This window comes from Capsicum annuum, chromosome 1 (assembly GCF_002878395.1).
Source record: "Capsicum annuum cultivar UCD-10X-F1 chromosome 1, UCD10Xv1.1, whole genome shotgun sequence".
In the NCBI taxonomy this organism is placed as follows: domain Eukaryota; kingdom Viridiplantae; phylum Streptophyta; class Magnoliopsida; order Solanales; family Solanaceae; genus Capsicum; species Capsicum annuum.
In genome coordinates, this window is record NC_061111.1 from 91,239,999 (window position 1) to 91,246,202 (window position 6,204).

Genomic DNA, 6,204 nt, shown 5'->3' on the forward strand with positions numbered 1-6,204 from the left:
CTAATAAACTTTCATCCTTAAAAGTCAAGGGTTAGGGTCAAGGGTTAAGATATACCTGAAGGCTCGAACAAGTGAGGATACTGGGTTTGTATCTCGCTCTCGATCTCCTGCATAGTATCATATACTGGGTGGTGCCTCCACTGAACCATAACTATAGGAATCTCCCTAGTACAACCACCTGACATCACTAGCCAAAATGAGCACAGGCTCCTACATAAAGGTCAACTGCTAATCCAACTAGAATAAGTCCTATCTAAGCACATAAGATGGATTAGGAACGTATCTCTGTAATTTCAAAACATGGAAAATTAGATGGACAACAGCAAAATCTGGAGGTACGGCTAACTCATAAGCCACATCACCAATTGTGCAAAGAATATCAAAGGGTTCAATATATCTGGGGATGAGCTTGCCTTTTATCCTAAACCTCATCACACCCATAATGGGCGAAAAACGGTGGAATAACCGATCACCAACTCCAAATCTTAAGGCACGAAGCCTATAGGCTGCATAAGCATTCTACCTATTCTGAGTTGCTCTCAACCTATCCTAAATTACCCTGACTCTATCCAATAACCCTTGAAGCAAGTCAATACTAATCTCGGAAGTCTCAAACCATCCGAACAGAGAATGACATCTCCTACCATGCAAAGCCTTAAAAGTCTCCCTCTCAATACTCATAAGATAACTGTTATTATATGTAAACTCTGCCAAGGCCAAGTGCTCCTCTTACTAACCTCCAACATCCATACCATAGGCTTATAGCATATTTTAAGAACCTGAATAGTCTGCTCCAACTGACCATCGGTCTGTGGATGAAAAGTTTTACTAAGGTCTACCTGAGTACCCAACTTTTTCTGAAAAGCTCTCCAGAAGCAAGAAGTGAATATGGAACCCTAGTTCAAAATGATAGAGATAGTTACACCATGCAGATAGACAAGCTCACGCACATAGATACAAGTTAAACTTTCCGCACTAAAGGACATCCAAATAGGAATGAAGTGTCTTGACTAGGTAAACCGATCTACAATGACCCAAATACCATCGGATCTATGGGTATTATGAGGCAATCCACTAATAAAATCCATAGTGATTCGCTCCTCTTTCTACTCGGGAATGAGCAGCCTCTGAATCAATCCACCAGGTCACTGCTGAAAACATAGGAAATAAGATATAAAGCCTGTCATATCTCTCTTCATGCCATTCCACAAATAATGTTGTCTCAAATCTCTATACATCTTAGTTGTACTCGGATGAACAGATTACCTAGAGCAGTGATCATCGTGTAAAATCAACTAAATCAAATCATCAACTCTTAAAACACATATGCAGCTATCAAATATCAAGCCACCCTCTAAATATATTATAGCCCTCTTGGACTCACCACTCAACACCTAATCACGGAGGATGCACAGTCTTTTATCCTTAAACTGATGATCTCGAATCTGCTCAAATAGTGAGGACCTAGCTCAACACTATCGAAAAGCTTCCTAGGACCTGAAATGTCAAGTCTAACCATCAAGTTGGCTAAGAACACAATGTCCTATGTACCAGCCTTTGAGAATATAAAATGCAATCCAAGATACACATACTCACCACCTTTCGACTCAAGGCATCTGCTACCACATTCGCTTTTCCCGAATGATATAAGATGGAAATATCATAATCCTTAAGCAACTCCATCCCTCTACACTTCCTAGCATTAAGCTATCACTGGGTCATAAGATTCTAAAGACGGTGTTGACCGGTGAAAATCTCATAATGGATACCATAAAGATAATGTCTCCAAATCTTAAGTGCAAAAACTACAACCTGTGGTGATTGCACTTATGTACTTTTAGCTGTCATAAAGTATAAGTGATAACATGACTATGCTACATCAATACACAACCTAAACCAAAGCCAGAAGCATCATAGTACACGGTGAACCCCTCACCCTTAATAGGAAGAGACAAAATAGGAGCTGAAGTGAGAAACTCCTTAAGCTTTACAAAGCTTAACTCACACTCCTCGGACCATTGAAAACAAACCTCCTTTTGAGTCAATCTGGTCATAGGCACTGAAATAGTAATAAAACCGTCGGTGAATCATCTATAATAACCAACCAAACCAATAAAGCTACGAACCTAAGTCAAAGATGTAAGCCTAGGCCAATCATAAATAGCCTCAATCTTCACTGGGTATACCATAATCCCATCCTTAGATACCACATGCACAAGGAACGTCATTGAGTCAAGATAAAAATCACACTTAGATAATTTGGTGAAAAGCAAATGATCTCTTAAAGTCTGGAGCACAATCCTCAAATACTACATATGCTTCTCTCAACTCCTTGAATACACAAGGATGTCATCAATGAACACTATCATGAAGGAATCCAAATGAGGCATAAACACTTGGTACATCAAATCCATGAACGTGGTTGGGGCATTAGTCAACCCAAAGACATTACTAGGAACTCATAATAAACATAATAGGTCCTAAAGGTTTTCTTTGGGATATCCTCAGTCCAAATCCTAAATTGATGGTAACCAGACCTCAAGCCAATCTTGGAGAACATGACTACACCCTGAAGCTGGTCAAATAAGTCATCAATGTGAGGCATAGGATAACGGTTTTTCACCATCACCTTATTGAGTTGCCAATAGTAAATACATGTCCATATGAAGCCATCCTTATTCCTTACAAACAACACAAGATCTCCCTAAGGAGACATACTCTGTCTAATAAAACCTTTACCAAGAAGATCTTGAATTTAAAAATTCAGCTCTTTAAGCTCGGCAGGAGCCATACAATAAGGTGTCATAGAAATAGGTTGGTTTCTAGGCTCAAGATCAATAACAAACTCAATATCACAGGCAGGAGGAATAACAGGAAGATTGGTATGGAAAACGTTAGAAAACTCATGAACAATAGGAATAGAATCAAGCGACGGACCCTCCACACTAACATCATGAATACAAGCAAGATAAGACTCACAAACCCTCAAAATAAGTCTCCTAGCAGACATATAAGAAATAATCCCTATCGGCTTGCTTTTAACAGCTCTCTGCCATACAATCAAGGGTATGCCGGGCATGGCTATGGTAACAATTTTGGGAAAGTAATCCATGACTGCATGATAGTGGGATAAATAGTTCATGCCCAAAATCATATCAAAATCCACCATGTTTAATATAATAAGATCAGCATGAGTATTAACATCTCTACCAAGCACAACACAGGAACATCAAAATCCACCATGTCTAATATAACAAGATCAGCATGAGTATTAATATCTCTACTAGTCACAACATAGGATCTGAATACGCAATCCATTACTAAATAATCACCCATGAAAGTAGATACACATAATGGAATAGATAATAAATCACAAGATAACTCTAACCATGCAGAAAAATAAGCAGACACATAAGAATAAATAGATCCCAGATAAAAGAAAGCAAAAGGTCGATTGATGGTGCACCATAAACTTACTTGTAACAATAGCATTCAAATACTCAGCCTCAGGCCTATCAAGTACTGCATATAACTGACCACGCCCACCACCTAGCTGGGATCCTAATCAATCACCTCCCCTACATTCCTGAGAACTACCTTGAGCACCCTGGGGACTACCCCTATGACCGTGCAAACCAAATCTAGGTAAGGGATGAATTGATTTGATAGGGAGAACACTTTAAGCTGAAGCAACAATCGCCCCACGACTAAGGCACACTCGCGAATAATGACCATGACCCCTATAGCTATAACATGTCCCATAAGCTGATCCATAACTAGAAGGTCTGGCTGACCCAAAGTAACCACCATCACTAGAATAAATAGCAGATGATCCCTAAGAAGATTGACCACTACCCTGACCAGTGTGATCATTAACACTAGACTAATCTCTATTAGTAATCTGGAGCACGAACAGAACAGGTATACTAAGCTGACTCTGAGGCTAATACAACTGACAAGAAGGGTATCTACCATAAGAACTGCTACCTCTGAATCAAGAGTTACTACAACTCCCACTAGAAATACCTTGATATCGAGGCCTCTTCGCTTCCCCTCTGGGCCTCGCGATGCATCTCTTCCATAAGTTCTGCATGATCAAAACCTCAGCAAATACCTATTAACAATAACCAAACTCTAAGTAGACATGTGAAAAACAAGTCTCAATCCTCGCTCAAAACAATAAACCCTCTCATACTTAGGATCCAAAATAAAAGCAGCATGCCTAGCCAACTTGTAAAAATGAACCTCATACTTGAAAACTATCATAGAGCCCTGCTTCAATATTTAGAATTGGTCTCTCAAACAATCCCTAAGGCTGCAAGGCATATACTTCTCAATGAAAAGCTCAGAGAATTAAGCCCATTCCAAGGGAGAAGATCTAGCTGTGTAACGCCCCAAAAATCTATCCCGAGACATCACACGGTGCTTAGGACCATAAATGATCCCAGGCCAACCCATGAACTGGCATACTATTAAGCAAATAATTAAATACATATGAAATAACTGAGTTTAGTGTGCGTAAATGTAACAGTGATGGAATCGATGAAAATATAATACTGATACAATTTTATATTTTGATAAATTTTGAAAAGAAGGACTGAAATTACAATACTGACTCTGACTAACATCTGTGAAGCCTCTACTATACTAACTATAGATAGCTAGGGCGCGACTCCAACTACCACTAATCAATACATATGAGTAAGAAAGTAAAGTACATAAATAACGTCTAACTAAAGTCCCCAAAATAGGAGGACTCATCATCTACTGGCTGGAATTTGCAATTGTCTGAATATGGTATGCGTGCTATAACTCATACCTATATTATAAGACAATGTAGCATATAAACATATATGTGGATCAGTACTTTGAGGATGTACTGAGTATATGAGGGTGAAATGCATAAGTAAAACATTATCTCATCATAATAATTTATAAAATAATGTATGCTAAATATAAATGACTCACACAAGTTGGAATATATGAAATACTAAAATATGAAATCATGAATAGCAAATCACACTTTATAAATCTAGTGAGTCATAACTTTTAGTTCTAAAAGTTGTGCTAGTATTTTGTCTTTAAATCATATTGTCTAAGTGTAGAGAGAGCTCACTTCTAAATCTGAAATCTGAAAGCTGAAATCTGTAACTCTTATCTTTCTGTAAAGAATAATCTGAATAAAATTATGATCCTTTACACTTAGTTTTATAAGAAAATTTCAACAAATCTTTTTTGTTAGGCTTTACTATTAGAGAGATCTTTCAAAGCTTTTCTTTATTAGTAGGGAAAAATACTTTAAAGCTATTCTGAAAATCTTTACTGATAGGGAGGTTCTCTTAACCCACATAAACCCTGCAAGCTACATAGATTCCAATGATTCATCCTCCTAAGGAAGAAACCTTACGTAGGGGAGAGGTGTTATACCCTTGCCAGGAATTATAACCTTATCTTAAGTGATCACAATCTTAGTCATCTACGTTGAAGTAGGAATAATTTTAATCCTACAGTGGAATGTAGTTCTGGGGCATGAGACCTTGGAATCACACCCAACTCGGTGCTAGATACTACTCCCTTTAATCTGATACGCTCACTCTCTAGGAAATCAACCTTAAAATAGAACAAGAGTTTATAATGAAAACCAAATATGCTTTTCTTTATTTAAATCTCAAGCTATATGAACAATGTAGATTCCTTATCTTAGCTTAGGATCAAAAGATCAACTTCTTTCTTGAAAATCTGAATACTTGCTTATCAAAGCATACTAAAAATATAATCTTCTTGAAATATCAAAACTCAATCTTAGGACTTAAATCACATGCTTTAAATCTCATGCAAATTCATAGAAAAACATCATGCTCAATATACTTCTTGAAAATACTTTAACAATATCAAAATAACAGAATCAAGAATCACAATATCATGCTTAAACTCCATTAGAAAATTTGGAAAATCGCATTATACGCATAATTATATGACAATAGTCATGCAATTCAACATTCAATCAGTTGAAATCTCATAATCTTCAAATACTAAAAATTGGGTATAAGCCCTAATTGCAAATCATGTAAATTTAACTTAAAAAAAATAGTTTTGGGCACAAAAACGAAAGGATTGTCCTTGTTCATAACCCCACATACCTTAATTGATCATCTTAGATGAGAAAGCTTGAATCTTGGATTCCTATGATTCTTTTGAAGATGA